General features: G+C 38.3%; 1 long non-coding RNA gene across 1 annotated transcript; it reads right to left on the bottom strand.

Annotated features, from left to right (window-relative positions):
* Positions 1–2,050: 2,050 nt before the first annotated feature.
* LOC103477301 (uncharacterized) lies at positions 2,051–13,453 on the bottom strand. Its single transcript, XR_535620.3, has 3 exons — positions 13,304–13,453; positions 8,921–9,039; positions 2,051–4,549 (listed from the first exon to the last, which is right to left on the bottom strand). It is a non-coding gene; the product is annotated as an uncharacterized LOC103477301 (long non-coding RNA).
* Positions 13,454–19,496: the final 6,043 nt, after the last annotated feature.

Here is a 19,496-nt window from a genome sequence, read left to right as displayed (position 1 = left end):
GAATGAATATGAAGATGGCTAATTCCAACATCTCAAGGCTGAACATTAAAATATTTTTAAATGTGTGTTTCCGTTGCTAATGATCCTTTTAACTCAGCACCAGACACTTTTATGCCCAGTACCTTATAAAGGTACTGGGCATAACAAAATTTCCAAATTTTGTTAAGCTTCGAACACAAATCATTGTTTTTTGCTTTTTTTTTTGCAGAGAAAGAATATCCATCCATCTCTAGCAGTCACTGGGCAGGATGCAGGGTACGGTCCCAAAGAGGCTGTAAATTCACAGGGTAACAATAAGACACACAGGATGAACAACCATAACAACTGTGGCAGGAAGAAAACCAGTTTTAAAAAAAGAGGAATCACCTCCCAAGGTAGTGGAAAACCACAAAGCTTGCATCCCGTGGCTTGTTTCCCAAAACAAACCAACAAAATTGTAATGGCTCAGCACCATTACGATCATCGATAAGCAGCAGAGCACAGCCGTGGTGATGGATGTGGCCTCCTCAAACAATGGAAACATCAGGAACAAGAGACATGTCAAGGATTTAGGTAAGAGCTCAAGAGAGAACTCGAGACAGTGACACCCACACTGGAGAATTAGATGTGACAAAAGAAACACAGGACATCTAAGTCCAGAAGAACAGTTCTAGAAACCAAAGATCCTTTGAAGGATCCTTATATCTATACCTGTATATCTGGTCTTTTTCCAGTCAAGCGCTCCACAGGTGGTTAGTATTCAGCCTGTTAATGAACAAACATCAATGACCAGAGCATGCTCATTTGGCAACACTAATGAATGTACTTATTTTTGTATGCCAAGTGATGTGCCATCATTGTATCTTTTATGTTGAGGTTTAAGTGAGAATGGTGATTCCATCACTACTGGAGGTTTGCACCCTAATTGTAAAAGCATGTCTCCTCTTTTTGATTAGAACAGATATTTCCTGCAACATCTGAAAGAACAACCATAACCCATTTCACAAACCAGCTAATGAGAACAGCAGCTTCCATTTGTTTTTAACCATTCCAGACCGAACGTAGAGCCAAAGATTCAGCCAAATTTGCAGTACCGTAATTCCACCACACTTTGAAAAATGTGAAAAATCCCAACGGTTCCTGAAAGGGGAGACGTTGCACTTTCCAGCCAGTATCAGGTTACTATGGTAATCCCACAAAACACATGTGGGATGCTACTTTTTATATTATTTTGAAAAAATATGCATTATTTGTCTCAGGACTTTGTATCAGTTCAAGTGATAAGTCATTGACATACATTTTGACTATACTTATCTGTGTAAACAGTCCTTTGTATCAGAGCTGTCAGATGGCAAAGTGACCATCAGTCGGAAGCTTAGCAGACTCAAAAAATGCCTTATAAATAAATTAAACCTCATTATTCACATACAGAGAAATTTGATTTGTAGAATCCCACGGTGTGTGGTATGAGTGTATGTCACAGAGGCAGTGGGTGCAGGAGGGCCTCTGCAGATGCATTAAAAGCACCCCACGTATGCAGGATTTTATTTCCATGTTTAGGTTTTTTTGTGCAGGCAACTTTTGTATTTATTGTATACTGTCATAAAATGTAAGCAGTGGCTTATAAATGTTGAAATATAGGTATAAATTGCCAACATTAACATGTCAAAAATAAAAATGAGGCCATTATTTCTTGTGCCTCAAGCCTGAGTTTTCATTTTTCCAACAATATTCTATACTTGGGGAGCTGGTGCCTACCTCCAGCAACCAGTGGGCAAGAGGAAAGATACACTCTGAAAAGAATACCAGTCCATCACAGGGGCCTGAGATTTCAGCATAATGTGAATTGTGCAATTTGTATAGATGTCCAGGTCTTATATTAGACATAACACTGTACTGGGACTCCACTAAAATAGGGCCCATTTCAGTCATAAGTGCAGAAAGTTTTTAAACCTTTTAGTTGAGATCTAATAATAAATACCATAACAATTCAACAATTCAATATAAAATGCAAATATACACTCTCAAAAGTTTGTACTAAGTAAGAGTTTATCCGGTTGCAAGTTGATTTATTTCAATATTTTCATTACGTAAACAGTTGAATGTACTTTAAAAGAAGTGCAATTGACAGAAAGTTTCCTAAAAGCATGTTTATAAAGCAAAGTTCAACAGTTAAAAAGGCTGTTTTACTGCAGAGTACACTTAGCAGGTTGTAAAAAGATAACAATGGCTGCCTTCTTCTCTGTCCTTCGGCCCTTTCTTGCTGTTACAAGCAAAGAAATTATGCAGAACAAACTTCAAACTCTTTTGACCACTGAAACCTTTGAACGTCTTTCTAATCTGTTAAACAAGTAAGTTTATCTGCTATGACCTTTTTTTTTTCAAACTGCAACACAGAGTTGACCAGTGGCCAAAACCAAACTCTTGACATAAGCAGTGTGAACACACACACACACGCACACGCACACACACACGCACACGCACACACACACACACACACACACACACACACACACACACACACACACACACACACACTGTGATGTGAAGAATTTAAACAGAAAACTGAATTCGTTACTATTTTGAGGCATATTTGACTATATGATTACAGCTTTTAAACAAAAGTTAAAACAAGTAAAAAATAACAAAAATTATATAAAAAAAATTTAAATATTCGGTGTTCTGTAATTACACATTGAATATCACTTCTTAGCACAAGTTAGAAGTGGCTTACAACAATGACCCATCTGAAAGGATGTCATGTGATCAGAGCTTATAGCGAGGAGGCAATCCACTTAACTAGGATTATAATAGCAGGGCCCCTTTGACCCAATCAAACTGAATTTTGTTCCCATCTAGATCTAGATTTTTTTCAAAATAGAGCACACCCATATGAACTCCAGCAAATTATCACTTTATAGCTCCCTGGAATACATGCATAAGCGCATTTGAAATATTACAAATGTCATTCCTAAAGCTTTAGTCTTCACTATCTATAACAATCAGTGGTAAATAATTTTACTCCTTTAGCCCAGTTTTCTTCAATCTGTGCTTAAGGCTGTTGTCTGTACAGTGTGGATGAAATGTATAATATAAATGTAACTCATCTTACTGAGTAAAATGGTGATATATTTGTAACAAGCCTGAGGTTAAGCTCTGATTTTTTGCAAAAAGTAAAAAAATTACATAAACATGTAATTAGCAAACAGCAAAATAAACAAAACAAAAAACAAAATAACAATTAATACAAACGTATTAGGTGTTTTTTGTAGTGAATGTAGTGGCTGATTGCTGGAGTGCCACTGAGTAGTTTCTTGGTCTAGTTTTTTACTTTGTGTTAGAATATTACTTTCCTTCGCTCTATAAATGTGCAGAGGGCACAGCTGCAGTACCCTTTACACACACATCCTCCCCTGTGTGCCAATGCATTGGGTATTAAGCGCTCTCTCTGCAGCAGCTGCAATCACATTTTGGGGAAACCTCTCTTTACCTGAAGGCATTACATATTCACACATGCTCAAAATGTACATGCCCTGCATTGTGCACATCTATGTGGAGTTTTCTTCAAAGTTCCTGCAGTTTATTTCACCCTGGAAAGTCAACGGAACCGTTCTGGGACTCGTGTGACTCAGCTAACTGGGAACCATTTTAAAATAGAAATGGGGCTTCAGAAATCGAAGCAGAGCCTCGCGCTGTTAGCGCAGAGGTTGTTCATCGTGTCCATGACAGCCGGGGGCCAATCACAGCGGCTCAGCTGGTTCGTTCAAATTCTTTCTCTGTTTTTTTGTGCACCTGCTGCTTTAGATAAAAATAATCATATCCCATCTTTTCACTTTTTTTTGTTTCAGTGAAAAGTGGGCTTTTAAAAACAAATGTACACTTTTTACTTTTTAAACTTTTGCACCGAAGCAGGTTAGTGGCCCTGTTATGAAAAAAAAAAAATTCTTTCCGTTTAGTTTTTCAGACTGATCAAATTGATTACCATAATTATTAAATAATTCAATTCAATGTGTGAACATTTCACTCTTATAAACAGATGTGTGCAGGAATAATAAATTATAATTTTTTTTATTTTACTAGAATATTGTCCAAAAGTTAAGCAAAATTAACTTTTATATTGCATAAATTTAATAAGTTTAAAAGAAAAATCATACCAAGAAATACTCACTATCACCTTACAGGCACCCTTACCAATTCCTCCAAAATGAATATAACTGAATAAATTTTAGAATCTATATTTTACTTCTTCACGCTGGTCTGAATGTCCAAGGATTGGAATCAAGGAGATTTTAAATGAAATACTGTTAGATTCCATCAAAACAAAGTTTCAATAAGTCTTTCTTTCTTTCTCCTAGATCAGGGATGTTCACCTCTGGTTTCCTGCAGCTTTTAGATTTATCCCTGGTCCAGCAGACCTGAATGAAATGGCTGGATTGCCTCTTCAGTATGCAGTCAAGTTATCCAGACTCCTGCTAAAGACCTCGTTAGGAAACTCAGGTGTGTTGAAGCAGAGACGTGTCCAGAGGTTGCAGGACACTGGCCATCAGGCCTGCAGTTGAACATCCCTTTCCTACAGAATAGAAATTAGAATTTAAATGTATTGTTACATGCAATTTTATTAGGACTATAACATAAGTTATGATTTTAAGGATAATGCAAAAAAATATTTAAGAGTTTTTCACATCTTCACTAGGTATGGACTGCGTTTTATGTTAAAAACTAAGACATCCTGTATCCACTTCCAGCCTTAGTTGACAAACAGCATCAACAACGCTGTAACTTCACGAAGAAAGTGACCAGTAGAAATAACCGAGAAGTTGATTTATAAACTAAATGCACCCTTTAAATGTTCCTGTCATGATTTTAGAGTAAACATATTCTCCCAATATGACCATTTTAACTCTGTACATGTACGTGTGTGTGATCCGGCCTGCTACGTCCAAATGACCATTGATGTGTGTTTGTGGCCATACACACACAGCTCACAGCTTGAGTGACTGCAAAAACACAGGTCCACATGTGCGCTGCGCATTTCAGTTTTAGCCAGTGAAATAAAGACATCTGGATTTTATCCCATCGCTCTCCTTCCCTCTCTTCTCCATCCTCGCCTCTTCTCCGCTCTTCCCTCTCCTCCTCGGATATTGATCGGGCAGAGCACTTTGAGTACAAAGAGTTAAGGCCTGAAAGGCGAAACAGCCGCGATTTCAGAGAAGTCATGAAAGTTTAAAATGCCTTCTCTTTCAGTCAGGTCCGGAGAGACGTGTTTGCTGTGTGAGTGACCCCCGGGCGTATTTGGAGATCCAATGGTTGAACCTTGCTCATCCCACGTTGAACCAGTCAATACCTATTATTAGCTACTGTCTGCCCTCTGCAATAGGGCCTGATGAGGCATGGAGAGAGAGAAAAAAATACCTTCTGAAGGCCGAGAACTGAAAAGAGTGGCTGTTTGGTCAATGCAGGGCGAAAGTGTGAACATGTGTAATTTAGATGACGGTAAATGTTTGGCATCATTTAAGTCCTATGTGCAAGTATTAATGCTTACTGGTTGCAAAAATGTAAAGTTTACAGACAGAAAAATAAAAAAACCTGTAGAGTGCAATAAACTAAGGCTACCGCTGGTGTGTGTATGTTTACAAATTAAAAACGTAAAGAAATACGTCTGGATGCTAATCAATGAAGGCAAAATCTTCCTTGTGACATATATGGGCCACAATGGACTATTTTATTACTTATGGGAAACTCATATGGTTATTGCTTTGAATAACTGACCTAATTACATAACATGTTATCGGTCTACTTCCTTTAAAAAGCTACAACTATGACATAACAAATTCAACCAAAAGTACACTTACTCACATGAGACTCTTATAAGAACTGTTATGTAAATTGGGTATTTATTGATTCAAATCCACCATTACAATGATGCAAAGCAAACCATGTGTTTAAACCTGCTGCAGAGCACACACTGGCTCAGGTTCAAAGGGGGAAAAACGGAGGAAAAGGCAGTTTACCATTAAGCAAAGGTTTGGAAATTACATGAGACCCAAATTATCAAGGACAACATGAAGCATTAAAAAGTTATATATGAGATTTTATTTTTAAATTCTGCTTTTAGCTAATTTTTTAAAATCATTTTTAAGCTGGCATGATGTTTAACTGTAGAATGTATCTGAGATTTCAGCTCTGCTTTAAGTGTCAGTTTGACTTAGCCTAAGAATGTGAATCTAAGAGTTTATTCAAATCTCTTATCATGTCCCCAAAAGTTAGAAAAGGGACGTTTTCAAAATCATAAGAAGTTTATTACTGAGCAGCATATAAAATCTTATAACTACTGAAAAGAAGGCACATAGAGATTCAAATCTTAGGTTGGAAAGTATATCACAGCATATTCATGACAATGACTGGTAAATTATTAGATAAAAAAGACAAACTTTTGTTCTGTTTGTGTCTTTCTGCTGGAGCTTATATTCAGAACACAGTGAAAGTAATATCTCAAAACTGGCGCTTGAGTTTTCAGCAATGATTCAAGTGGCAGTGTGACAGCTCAAAACAATACCATGGGTCGCAGAAGTCAAACTATCAAATATGATCAAACACAAGATTTACAAACTTGACGCTTTTTAAGCACGATGCAGCTCCTGGAGCTGCTGAGTCAGATCAATGATGAGAACGACATTAGAACGATACGTCGAAGTTTGCTCAGTGGGAGACAGAAAACAAGCAAAAGTAAAATGAAAAAATAGGAGATAAACAGAGAATGTTAGACTCCAAAAAGGAAAGATGAATAAGAACAGAAACACCCTGGCAGCAGCACTTTCTTCTCTACAAAAAACCTTGCGAAAGCAGAGAACTCTTGCATGTAAAACTACAGTTGTATTAGGATGTGCATTCCATTGAGGCTCGTTTGTAAAATGTAGTATATGAGAATAAAAGCAGTAAAACAGCTATTATATATACTTTTCATTCATCCCATAATTCTGTATTGAAAATATTTTTCAGTGGTCTTATGTAACATTCAAATTGTTTAAAACTGGGGTAGATTTTATTTTTTCAAATGTTTCAAACATTTCTAGATATCATTTGTTTTACACTTTAACAGACTTTCGCCTAAATTGTTTTCGAGAACTTTTTCTTTTTTTTTTTGGCATGTTGGGTCATTCAAGCAACTTTCTTCTTGTCTATTCGACATTGGGAGTGCCTGTTGTATCTGGGATCAGCTTATCACACTTGCCCAAGTTTTCCTTGAACCCTAACATTACATGAAGGAGTTAGCTGGAACTACAACTACATCATAAATAAAGTTCCTGTTAATGTCTTAGAACATATTTAGTCAACTAAATGCTTTTTTTCCCTCTCTTTCCGCTGAGCTATCGGATCCCCATTTATTTAAAGTCGCTTGAAGGAAAACTAAAGTTTGGTTGGAGAAGAGACAAACTGTAAGCAGACTTAACTGAATTTCGCCTGTTAATGCAATCTCTCACCGTTAACTGAAAGGGCAGCAATTACGGCGCATCAGACACATCCGTGGATAACTCGCACACGCGTGCTCAAATGCGCTCTGCACACACCCAATCTGTCACATCTTGACACGCTCGCCGTTCAGTGTGCCGACATAACACTACCTGGAGCAAAGCTTGGTGATAATGGATTAGGAAAAGTCTCCCTGTGTCTCCTCCACAACACAACAAACACAGACACATTTTCTCTCTAATTGCCCACAACTGAATGCAACCCCCTGCCTGCCTTCACCTATCTCAACTCCCACCACTAATACCCCTCGCTGCCTTCTGCCCAGTCCAAGCTTCAGGGGATCATCCGTCAGTCCTGTCCAACTGGCTCTGGTCATAAAATAAGCAGACAAGTCAAGCAAGCAAGGGCCTCAGTCCCACTGGCCCCATTGCGCAGAGACGCGGCACCCAACATATGTTTTCTAAGTACTGAACTGGAGGGTGGGGGATCATTTGAACTGGGCATGCAAGAGGATGTGTTGGCTTGACTCTGTGTGCGTCTGCGATCATTGGGGTTACACTTGAAAAACAACACATGTCCTCTTGGTCCGCAGTGAAAAATGTAGGTGATGCATCAAGCACTGAGAAGCAGCATGTTAAACTGAATCAACTGCATTGACAAGACTCCTACAGAAAGAACTGATGTGGATCAGAAGAAAAAGTTTTGCCTTTTACTTCAGCTCCCAATTTATGAGTCCATTGACATTTCCAACTCTCACTTGTGGCCATGAGATATGGATTAGGACCAAAAGAGCAAGATTTAGGACTGAAGTGTCAGGAAATTGTTTCCTACATGGGGTTGCTAGACTAAGCCGTGGATGTTGGATGAAACCTATCATTGTCAGAGGAAGTATCCCTTCTCCTTCAGGGTGGGTTCACTTTAGGAATATGCAAAGATCAGGCATAATGTGTGACCACCTGTTGAAGAGTGTGCTGGTTTACATTTTGCTCTCAAAACAATGCTGATCCGTTTTGGAATGGGATCCACTAGACCACTTTGGTTCTGCTGTGGTGTCTACAACAAGGTGGCTAAATCTAATAGGCAAACTGGGGTTTTGGCACTTTGTAGCGACTCCTTAGTCTTAGGTCTACTTTTAAGCACAGTTAATGACATTATTAATCATTTATGAGTGCCAGCAGTCTATCATGGCTGATCATAGCATGAGAAAATACAGCAACACAGCAGGACCAATGGTTTTAACAGGCACACTGTAAAATGTTCATGTGGTAATTTAGGCCTATAAATAAAGGTTTGGGATTCTTTCTTCCACAATGCAGAATTAGAAGTGACCTAAATGTTGTGAATTTGATAATTGTTTGAGTTGTTAGGGCTTGAGACTTGATTGTGGCAAAAGATACTAAAGATTAAAGTCTACATTAACAGGATGTCCACGTTTAGGAAGGGAAAGAGGGGAGATGAATGCTATGTTGACCTCTTTGCTTCCCATTGGCCGAGATCTTGCAGGCAGAGTTGTGAAGAGTCTTCCAGGCAGCACTTTGTGTCACCATCACTTGCCATCACTCAGACTTCTGTGTCTCCTCTTCTTTTCTTCTGGAGGGGGACAACAAGAATAAAAGGAAGTGATTGTGTTGCTCCCATGTTTTTATAATTTGGAAGAGTTGGAGGCAAAAAAACTGTAAGATTTATAAACGGTGAGGGATGGCTGAATAGAGGATGCAATGATGGAATTGCTCCCTATAACAGATAGTTAATTTAGCAAGAAAATACCTAATTCAAGAATAGGAAAAAAGAACATTACATTTTAGTAAAACAACTTAATCCCAATCTTAATACAATGTAAAGTATGCTGCCTGATCTGTTTAATAAATTATGACATTAATTCTACAAGGTTTCTATATAACAAAACTTGCAAAATACAGACATTTCAATCAGTTCGACAACCAAATGTAAATGTTTATACACTTTATAGTGGTTTGAATATAGTTTAGAGTTTGCATTAAAGGCTCCAATTCCATCATTCAGTGGCCATGAGCCATTGAACCAAAGGTCAATACATGTTAACCCACAGGCCAGACAGTGGTGGAAGAGATAATGAAAGGAAGTGGCAGACAGAATTTATTTTCCAGGCTTAAAACTTATAATTTCTTAAAGACACTCCTTGCCAATATTCATGGCAGTGAGCTGATCTTTTTGCAGCTTTTAAATATTAAAAATCTTTAATCTGTGCCTCACAGTTGTGCAAAACTAAAAAGAATCACTGAGTCTTTCTATTGGATAAGATGCTATTGATGCATTGATAGCTTGCTGAAAAAAAGCAAACAATCCTTCTCACTTTGCCTCCTAAATTACTCAGAAAGTAGGCCAGACTGAACCGAATAGCAACGCCGTCCAGGCAATATCACCTGTCCAGGAAAAGATGTCACACAAAAACACCCAAACACCAGAATCCAGATACGCAGTTTAAATAACAGAAAGGCAATGATGGAGATTTATTAACTTAAATCAAGGTCTTTGGATTCCATTGAAATGAAAGGCTGCTACATAACAGTGTGATTATAGTAAATGAGCGAGTCAGTAAACTTTAGGCATTTATTCCTAATTCAACTTTAATTGCAAGTGGGTCAAAGACAAAAGATTGCTGTGTGAAGGAACAGGGACAATGTGGAAACTGAACAGAAGTAGCAGGTGCAGAAAGGCAGTAGGTAGGTTAAGTTAGTGAACAACTGCACTAGATCATAGAGTTAGTTTCTCTTTAGCTGGCAGGTAACCGATACCAAATCAGCAAACATATATTAATAATTCATTCCTTATACGAGAACAAAAATACATTCCTCTTCATAGTAACAACTGAAAAGCAAATAATACTGCAGAACCTCTAAGACACCTTCATCTATATTTAAAAAAAAAAAAAATCTTAGAAACATTCTCCGTTTTGAAGAACAACAAACACAAGCACACACACTCCTACACGCTCAAACCCAGTCCTGCGGGTGTGTTGCCAGTAGAGGCAGAGATGTCGTTCCTTCCATCTCTCTCTGGTGTGAGTGCGTCCGGTCCTCCAGGGGGAATCCCATCCCTCTTAATCCTATTAGTGGTGGAACTCACGGCTTGGCGGTCTGCTCCTCTGGACCTGTCCACACTCATTATCTTGACCTCAACTCTACATCAAATCCATCCTTCCACATTTCGAACCACTCCGGCCCCATTTTCATCTGCCTACTTACCTCTTATACACACTCGCCCGAGTAATCATATAGTTATTGAGCTGTTATTGACTGATTATGTGTACATCAAAAAGGAAAGACGTCCACAATCTAAAAGCAGTTCTAACTTCTAAGTTCAGCAACATACTGCAAAGCATTTCATGTTTACTCTTTTGCAAACATGCATACAGTACATTCTTAAAAATATCAGCAATTTGCAGCATTTTAGATCTTCCTCACATCGATGAGCATAATGAGGTCAGGTTGGGTGAAGCTGCCTTCTCAGGTGTTACTTCAGCACAGTTCAGGGTGAACTCCCAGTTAGAACACCACCACCCAAGCAGTGGGATAATGCTGCCTTGTGTTTAGGCTATTCTTTTGATAGTCTGAAAGCCAGAACATTCAGAGAAAAAAAATATGTGATGGGCATGTTTTTCCAGGCTAATTCTGTCCGGTGGGTGAGCTCACTAAAAGAAAACAATGAACAGATGTTTGCTTTAACACAAAGCACTCACTTGTGGAATGGCTTAAATCCCCAGATCCATCAGCCTCTGTCATAAAACTTTTGTTGCGCTTGTGAATCAGTTCAAAGACTAACTGTTCATGCATTTAAGAATTTAATATTGATAATTTAGCTTTTAAAGACGACTCATGTAATTCGGGCTACATTTGTTTTCATGTGTATGTTCTAGCTACTTTGAAATTCACTAATGAAAGAAATACTAGACAGATTTAGAAGAAAATAGGAAAGAATCCCTTCTGATGAGGTTTTATTTTGTGCGAAAATAATTGGGTATTTTCATAAACAATTGAAACACTTGTAATGTCATTCTAACTTCAATGAAGAGCATCCAGCCCTTTTATGTCTTGTAATGTTAATAAAGAGAAATTCTTAGACCTACGAGTCTATTGAGAAATTTGGATGAATCTTTTTTCAACGAATCATCATTACATTTTTTGTTCACTATCCATTGTGCATATTTCAGGCTGAATCATAATTTACCTGGGAAATGAACAGCCTAATCTTCTGGGTACATATCTGAAGCCTGAGTGTTGTGAACTGCTAAATAATTTGTTGTTGGCTTCTGCTTGAGTGACAGTCAACACTTTACGTTTAATTGTTAAAATTATGATAGGAAATATATGTGGAGTCTTTCACTGGAGGGGGTCCAATGAGAGGATCACCTTTTATCACTGTACACCAAACACAGTACAACAAGCCTTACTTTTCTCATTGCTTCAACTCTAATGGAATTGACCTGAGTCTCGTGTGTTTCCAGCAAACATTCCTCAGCTTGGATAACAGCTGACTCTCATCAAACTGCTTTCTTATTGACCTGTGGTCACACTAACAATCGGGTCCGTTATCATTCCGTTATTCCATCTAGCAAAAGGAGTATACGTACAGATGATCCCTACCAGTGCCAGTTTTCGTAGGAATATTGTACCAAAGCAAAGTGACTGCTTGGATCTAGAAGTGCTTAGCATCTTTTTACCTGCATCTTTGTCAAATTTGAGGGTTTTGTGGGAGTGGCCAATAGTTTGGATCTTTTTATTTCCAGTCAGTTGAAGGTCCTTTCCCGTCACTTAAATGTTCTTTACCTGCTGGAGGAGGTGATGATCAGTCCCCGTTGATCTGCTCTGAGCCTGTTAGATGACAGCCTCTAACAGAGCTGATAAACACAGACGCCCTACAATCCACTTGGCCTCAGCCCTGACAGTGACTGAACTGGCCTCAAATCACCTTTGACAGCAAGCAGTGTCAACACACACTCTCACACGTACACAGACCCAACATAAAAAGTGCTCCAAAACATGCAAGACCTGCTACGAGCAATTGCAATGACAAGCCCGGGTTAAGTATGAAGCCAGTTTAAAAAGAAAAGTATGGACACTGCGACATCATCCAAACACACCTGTCAGTTTTAGCGTAAATACAGACGCGGGATGTCCAAACCTATTCCTGCAGAAGTGAGCTGACACCACCTCAAAGAGGCAAGTGTCACTTCACCTTCAAATGCATGACGATGATTTGTTGGAAACATCAGCATGCACGATGTGCTTCTGGCATCTGGGGTTGCAACTGACCCATCTCACCTGTGCAGAGACTCAAATTCAGCCCAGAGGTGAAACTCAGAACTGAAGATAATGTGAACACAGAGAAGGAACAACACAATGCTGCTCCAGGTGAGAGAAGGAGGCCCATCTGGTTGAAGGGAGGAAGGTATACTGACAGCAGATGATGAGGCATGTATGTTAGCACTAATTGAGCTAATATATGCAAAACAAAAAATACTACTACCCTATTTTGTTTGGATTAAATGAGCACAGACTCTTGAAACAAATATTCAGACTTGATGAAACTTTTCAGATGAAAACTACAAACTATATTTTATTGAGATTACTTAGATAAACTGAGAGGTTGAGCAAAGGGAGTGCTAATCAATGTAGCACTAATTGGGTTAAACCGGTTATAAAGCAAAGTTTACTCTTAGAACACTTTGTAATATAATAAACGTCGGCATTCATATATCACAGTGCAGCAAACAACAGCTAGCATTGGCTAATTAGCGCTAGCAAATTCACCAAGCGCACGTTTAGAACAGATAAATACGTATCTCCTACAGTTTTACAGCATTAATATAACTCACCATGTTGGGCAACACTCATGAACATGAGTAAAATGTGATTTTATGGCAGGTTCGGCTTGTTAGTTTAAGCTAACGGCAGACTAACTACACTACTGGTCCGCCGTTCGTTTTCTTCTTCTACACATTAATTCACGTACCAACACAAAGCAACTATAGAGCCCCCTAGTGGAATGGGAGGAGTGAATCCAACAAGAACAATTTGTCATATACTCCACAAATCTGGCTTTTATCACGGTTTCTTCTTTTGAAAGAAAACTACAGAAGTTATAGTTTGCAGATCTACATCAACCAAAGGTCAGCAAACGTGATCAAGGATCTACAAGGTGTTTTTTATGCAAATGTATAAGAGTATTTGCTGTACTTTTTCTCATTGTTTGATTGTGCAAGTTTGAAGCATTACGACAGCCACAATTATTTACAAAATATGTGAGGCCTGAAACAACTTTAAATTAGCTTATAAAGCGACTTTTAAGTAAAGCATCAAGTCAAAAAATGCAACCTTTCTCTCAAAAATATATTACATACATCTCGCTAAACTTTTTATTAGCCGTTACACCTTAACTCACACACTCATTTGAACATAACCCATGATTTCCCTTTTATCATTGCTCTAATTTTACACCATAAAGTTAAAAAAAAACTTTTCCCTCTGAAGTCTGGTATCTGTGACAGCCTGGGGAGTATGTGTTTTAATTTTCTCTCACCTAGTCGTCTCCGTATGCTCAGCAGGCAGTAGAGAACTGAGCCATTTGTTTTATGTGGCGCAAGTGTTCGTTGAGAGATCAAGAACCAAACGAGCACAGGGTGAACAGGAGCCCTCTAAAAACCTCTCGCCAACTTTAATGGAACAGCCCCCTGCTGAGTACTGAGGAAATCTTCAGCACACACACCAACACATGCGCACACACACGTTACAAATCAAGACATTTAACTTCAATGAGAAGAGGGAAGAATTAAAGAAAGGATGTGGAGGTATGCACACACATACACATTCAGCTTGGGCCGCTTCTAGGGGAACTCGGTGTAATGGAATTAAAATGATCTGTTCTATGAAGGATTTTAAATGGAATCGTGTTTGTTGAGTTTTTAATTTTTCCCCATTGGAATCAAAACATCAAAAGGTGGAGCCTGTAAGTTTTTAAGTGTTAACACAAAAGCAGATGAGACCAGTCCCAATGTCAGAAAGGTAAAGTGAAGACTTTGTTTTACTGCATTGTGTTCAAAATGTTCACGTTTACAAAGCTGAAGTGAATAATACCAGAGTTTCTGCAAAGCAAGAACAAACTGGAACTTGTCAAGGAACTGGTTTTACTGTGTACTGATCATAACCGCTGGTTTAATATTTCGAAAATCATATAGTAGGACAAAACAATATTAAGTTATATATGCATTGTTCTGGTATTTTAATACTACTACTACTTATAATAATAATAATAATAATAATAATAATAATAATAATAATCAATCTTTGACAGTATATACAGTATTTTCATTTGACCTCCAGAAATAATACCCAAGTAAGAGTAGTGTTACTTCGAAGTAAAAATAAAAAACATGATGCATGAAAACTATTCCCAAGCATACATTTAAAAAAAGTTCATAAAAGTAACTAACTAAAGGTTAGTTAATAATCAACTACCTGTGATGTGGCACAGAGATAGAGCTAGCAGAACAGCAAGAGGCTTTGGAAAAGTGATCACCCACTTCTACCGCTGGACAGTGATTGTTTTAGGCTTTTATGGATAGTTTATTTGCAAAACAAATGCTGGGTTCAGTTGTTTGCATTGCACTTCTTAAATTTGGCACAGCTCTAGACTTTCATGAGGTGCCTTGTGGAAGCCTGTCTGCACAGCCACGATCCATATAATGACTTTTTATACATTTCCATACTGGCAGATGCAAACAACTTAGAGCAACAAGAAGAGAACAAATCAGTTGTGTCTGATTCTTTTCAAAGACTACTGAAAAGAATTCCTAACAAAGTTTCTGCCTTCGAATAATCTTTACTATTTGTCGCTTAACCTAATGAATAATAATCACAAGGCCTGTTTCACTGTTTTGTCATTTACTTGTTTATACTATTGGCTTGGATTTAACTGGGCTGTCATTTTTAGGCAGTGAGCCTCATGGGCAGTGAGGCGAGAGGTGAAATTTGAAGGCGATGGCATTAATGCCTCCCTGGGGTCCAAATCCCTCCACCTCAACAGGGTGACTCTGAAACAAATGCTTCCTCTGGTGTCAGAATAAGTTAGTCCCTAATTTCCTGCTCTGGAAGCTGAAATGTTGTGCCCTCAAACCCAAACGGCCAAATAATTCAGATTTTTTTTTTTCTTTCAGCAAGGACAGTGCCCATATGGCTGCACTTTTAAAGGTTTAAACGTTGGTCCACAGTGACAGTAACCGCTTAGGGCTCCGGAGATGTCTGAGCAAGATTTACAACACATATTGCACTGTTAAAACAAATATGATGTAGAATGGAAATGGTGTGAGAGAAGAAATGACATGTTTTAATAAAGCTTACTGTCAAAACATCAAAATTTCACATACTTTGACACCAGTCATATTAAATGCAGTAAAATGGTTATTGTTTCTCCTCAGTTATTTTAGCTATGCATCAGATAAAACCATTGTTCACAGCTGAAGATTGATTAGGAATTTGTGTGTGAGGTCTACTAGGAGGGAGCCACACTAGAAAGCACTAAAAAACAGTTCTGTACGGTTTGACATTGTCCAAATGTGATCTTCAGTGTGACCACTACGTATAAAATCCATATTTTGACCAAAAAACGGAACATGGCAGAAGAAGACATGATGATCGTAGCTTTATCACTTAACTGTGCATCGTCCATCTATCCCACTTATCCTTGCAAGGTCAGTCTGCAGATGTGCAAAGCTGTTGGATCAGAGCTCAAAAGACTTCCAGCTGTAATTGTGGTGAAAAACTCTACAAAGTGTTGATTCAGTGGGAGGAAGCATAAATGCATGTCATGAAAGTTTGAAAAACAGGAATCTTGCCCTTTGATTTGGACATTTGTGCTACTTTGTGTCATTCTACAACATCACATAAAATCCAAATAAAATCCATTGATGTTTGCGGTTGTAATATGATTAAACGTGAAAAGGTTTAACGAGGTGTAAATACTTTGACAAAGTCCTGTATATATCACGTACACCTGTTATCTCTGTGCTGCTCTCTTGCTTACCTCTGCTGCTCTGTCTTCTGCCTCCCTTTCATATGTCGCACTACGCATTCACTTCTCTCCCTCCTCTGTCTCTAGTCAATTGGTGGAACTGTTTGTTGTCTGTTGGCCAAGCTGGGAGATCCGCCAAACCAGCTGAGTCTGGCATCTTGCATGGCCCACCAGGCTAATCTTGAATGTAGGGGCAGAAAAGACCTTGGATAAACAGGCACATGCATTAAATGGTGTGGGTAATGTTCGCTTTTGCCAGATGCCGCAGTTCTCTAAAACACCTATGTTATCTGAAAAACAGGGGTCTTCATACAAGGCAAAGAGAATTCAGTGAGTTTTGTCATTCAATGACAGCCACAAGGATCATTGGCTTTTTGGCTGCTTTGATTCAGCCAATTTGTTTCAGGCGAAGAAACTAAGCTCACTATTGTAGGCATTGTGTAAGTCAAACCTCTAAAAACACGAGGTTTATTCTTTGTCACAATTCACTTTAAAATCCTCCTATAAAAGCCTCTGTATTCTATCTTTATATCAATGAAGTGTAATATTACAGATCAGTTAATTTAGTTCAGTATTTAAATTCAGAAAGTTGAACTCTGTCTCTCTTTCTTTCTCTGTCTACAAATGTTTGCTCTGGATACGTCTGTGCAGTGTGTCTTCACTGAGTCCATCATTTGTTGTGAAAGTCCATTGGACTCTTAAATGGGCTTCACTTAAACATGATCTAATGTTCTTGTTGCTTGTACACATTTCTTTGTAGCATTTTTCCTTTCAATACATTTCCCATCATTATGGTTGGATACAGCTCTCTATGAAATGCCAACTTCTTCAGCCACAACCTTTATTGCAGTGAATCCTCCTTATGAAGGGAGCCAATGACTGTCTCTACGACAACTGTTACGTTGTTTGTGTAAAATGTTTGTATTAGTGTTTTCTGACAAACAATCCTAATCTAAAATATTCCTTCTGACTGTTTACCCTTTTGATTTCTGTCTATTTAAAAAAAATGTTTCAAGAGCTTCCCATGTATTCTTACATTTAAAGGCAGTTTATCCTGCCTTGATTTCAAGGTGTTATTAACCAAAACTTCAAACTTGATATCATTCATATCTAAGAACAATGTTCCTAGAAATATTAAAAAGGATTCATTAGGCATAGACACCATTTAGGAACTTACCATCCAGGTTAAATATACTTAAAATTGCTTCTTTAAATTTATGTGGGGTTTTAAGAAAATCTGAAACCTTTTGCGAGTCACCACTTGTTTGTTCAAGTTCCTTTTGTGAAAATTTTCCAAACAACTTAAATCATCACGTAAGTAATTCACAGTTATTACAAGGCAGCCTGTGGACATGGATGAAAGCACATCTCAAACAGACAGTAAAGGAGAGAGGAGAGCACAGTATGTCACGTCTGGTGGTGTCAGCCCAGCCAGCACCTCCCCACTCACCCTAGACCACATACCAGACTGGCTAGCAGTCCGTGCCAACGGGCCCATGCTACCGCATTAAGTCTTATCCCTCAAAACTCTGGATGTGTGTGTCTGTGTGCATGACTGACATTTAGACTCCTCCACTGCCATTTATGTTGGCATTGTGGTGTATACCACAGAGGCAAGCGCCTGAGCCAACTGTAGCTGATGATTCGCTTTATCCATAGCAGTACGTAGCGCGGGTGAAATCACAAACACACAGAGAAAAGTACACACACACACACACACGCACTAAAACACACAGTGCAGCGATTAAGAATAACCAACTGGCGCAGATGGCTGTAAAAATATATTTGGAGCCGTAAGCCTTGAGGACACTGCAATGAAAGATGTTCAAATAAGAAACACAGAATATTGCAAAATGCTTTGCGGGAGCACAACAATTAATAGGCATTTATTACAGAAGTCTGTTATTTCTGCAGACAGCTTCGCAGTCATGCTGTTAGCTGAATGTGCTCAGGTAGATCTGCACAATATACCAAACTGCAATCATCAGCACAATATTTGTGTGTTACTTTGCAGGCATAAAGCACAGCTTAGATGCAATCCATGACAGGCTGTTATATTTAATTTCCCATGCATTCCACCTCAGCATTGCAGCTTTACATACTCACTGGCCACTTCATTAATTGGACCTTTCTCGTACCAGGTTAGAGGGATTTTTGCTTTTAGAAGGCCTTAACCCTTTGTAGCACAAATGAAACAAAGACTTATTTTCAGAGAGTTCTCTGTAAACCTGAAATAACATGCACTGTAAAAATCCCAGGAGATCAGATGCTTCTGAAATACTCTGTCTGGCACAAGAAACCATCAAAGTTACTCTTACCCATTCTGATGTTTGGTTTGAACATTAGCTAGTTGTTTTCACCAAGTCTAGATGCCATTTAACCAGCATGTTTACTACTTGTGTGAACATGCAATATACAAAGTCTGTCTAATAAGGATGGTGAGTTCATTTGGTTGAATGGATTTTCATTATACATTTCTTATGTATTTCCTGTCTATTTTTTTTAACTGTTTTTTTTGTTTTACTTCTGTAAATCTCTTTGAACCACATGAATCTAAAAAAAACATCTTGATTTGCTTTGTCAAATTTCTTGCCAATCCCCATCTCACCACATCTCAAAAGATTTTAATCCAGAGCTCAAAAAAGGCCCATGAGTCGTCCGATGTAAAAGGTGGAATGTACAAAACTAACCTAAACTAAAACAAAGTTATTGGGCCTAATGTTACACCGGAAGTCAATTTTAATGCGAATAACATTCTGTCTATGACCCAGTTATTTTCTTATCTTGGAGTTCACTGCTGGTAATGTGACTTGTTATTCCACACAAAAATTCAGGTCATTTTTGAATAAGCACGTTATAAAACAGAGCAAGAGGAGGACACAAATCTATGAAAAATATCTACAGAAGACAGAAAACTTCGGTGGAAAGATAAACCAGGAAACGTCTTTTTCCTGTGCCTTTTAAAAATAGCTTTTCTTCTGACATTAAATTTGAACAAAAAG

Source organism: Poecilia reticulata, chromosome 15, assembly GCF_904066995.2.
Source record: "Poecilia reticulata chromosome 15, P_reticulata-male-v2, whole genome shotgun sequence".
Lineage (NCBI taxonomy): Eukaryota > Metazoa > Chordata > Actinopteri > Cyprinodontiformes > Poeciliidae > Poecilia > Poecilia reticulata.
This window is presented reverse-complemented; position numbering and strand designations above follow the sequence as displayed.